The sequence below is a fragment of the Poecilia reticulata genome, linkage group LG3, assembly GCF_000633615.1.
Source record: "Poecilia reticulata strain Guanapo linkage group LG3, Guppy_female_1.0+MT, whole genome shotgun sequence".
NCBI lineage: Eukaryota > Metazoa > Chordata > Actinopteri > Cyprinodontiformes > Poeciliidae > Poecilia > Poecilia reticulata.
The window spans coordinates 23,523,831-23,525,965 of record NC_024333.1 but is presented as its reverse complement, the minus strand read 5'-3'; positions in this window follow the sequence as shown (position 1 = coordinate 23,525,965).

Below are 2,135 nucleotides of genomic sequence, written 5' to 3'. Positions count from 1 at the left end.
ATATATATGTAAATATAACTATACATTTTTATGATTGAGTTCAACCTTTGACTTTTTTGTCCTTTTTTATGATATTGATGCTCAAGCAATTAATTTTTAATTATATTTAACACTCAGAGGCAACACTTTATATATTGCTAAATGAATAAAACAACTCCACTTTTAGTTTTGGCCTCTGTCCAAAGAAACTTCCATGCACATGACAGGAAAACTGTTCACTGTGACCAGTGGAAGGGCTTCTCCCTCCTTGTGATTCCCACTCCATCAGGGGTCTGAATCCCCCCAGACGGCTAGTCACAGTGTCTGCGGGGAAGTTGAAGCCATTAAGCAGCCAGCACACTCTGCTGTCTCTCCCTGTTTAATTGCCTGATAGGGCCTGTGATATTTTTATCAGTCGTCATGCGGTAGATGGCTGCCGAGAGGGAAGAGGCGTGTGTTCGTGTGTGTGTACGAGTGTGTGTGGCTTTACATGTCATGCCTCAGTAGACCTCTGACAAGAGAGCTGCCTGCATGCTGCAGGAAACCCTGTGCCTCCGTGCACCTGCATATCAATTTATATGACCCATCCTTTCAGCCGTGACATGGCAAAGAACATCCATACCTAAATACGGAATGGCTTTGATGCCTCGTCATCAGTTTGTCATGTGATAATGAATAACCTGAACTTTGAAACTTTTTTTTGGTGCTTTTCATCACACAGTGGAAATATGTTTCAGTCCATTGAATAAATTCAAAGGCAAAGGTTTCAGATTAAGAAAACAGGTAAAATGCCTGAAATCATCTCAATGCTCATATGTTTAGTCATGTTAAAACCACCAGCAATTTGTGTATAAGTTACTGAGATCTTATTAGTTAGACCCACATTCTTTTCTTTTACACCTTTTACACACTCATGCATTGAAAGACAAAACCTTTGGACCATTCTCCTTACAGAATAACTTTAAACTCAGCCAGGTTGATTAGAGAGCATTTCTGAACACCATATTTTAAGTTTCGCCAAATATTCTCAATTGGATTTGAGTCTAGACTTTGATTAAACCAATCCCTCTTGTGTATTGTACCCTTGCATGACCTTATTCCTGATCTGTGTTTTTTTTTTTCTGTTTAATGCCATTTGTCACAATCCTTTGAGGGGTTCACTGAATAACTGTGTTTGTACTGAAGTTTTGACAAACACAAGTCTCTAAAGAGATGTCTGAGGGCAATTAGATTTACTAGATTTTATTTTTATCTTTATTCAAAGCCAAAACCTTTATTTGTCTTTTTTAGATTTGTAGAACATTTTGAAAACTATATACCTTTTTTCACCGCTTTGCAGTTTTGGGCGACTTTGTTTTCATGGCTACTTTTATTAGTCACTATCTGTTCCTTTCACACATAGAGGTACTTTTACAAACGCACACTATATTGCAAGCTCTTCCCTGCTGGCTGTTAGATTTATTAACTGTATGCTTGTCCACAGCCAGAGCGATTTTGGAGTTTGGCAGTAGCTGAAGAGAAGAAGTGTCAGTGGGGGAGCTGGAGAAATAGAGAGGATTCTTATTGCAGTTTTAGTTTTCTCACTACCCACCAACATAAAACCAAGGGAAGAACAGCTCTCTTATTTTCCCAGCTGAGATTTTGGCAAGGGATTAGAAGGTGGATTTCACCTTGCTGGGATCGCGCTTTCAGTCCAAGCTCCGTCTTATGTGGGGAATTATAAAAATTCACTTTGGAACTCCCTTCACTCGTGATTCAGCACAGTGATTGGATACAGCCATTTAGTCACACTGTCTCAAAGGGGAAGCAGAGATTGAGGAAAATAGTTTGGATTCCAAACTGTGACTGACTTTGGTGTTTCTGAATGCTTCTGAGAAGATCAGGGCTTTCAAACAAGGCAGCTAAAACTCAGTCAATCATTTACAAAGTCAGCTGCAGCTGCATTTTATCCAGTGACTGAATTTAATTAGCTCAGTCGAGCTGATAAAGCAGAAGGAGGTTGTAAGTGGTGAAATTGCAGGAAATGAAATGATATGCTCTTGATCTCAAATACGCCTGACTGCATTTTTAATAATATACATTGTTACAAGTTTTAATGCAGCATATATATATGCTGCATTAAAACTTGTAAGTTTTAAGTTTTAATGCAGCATATA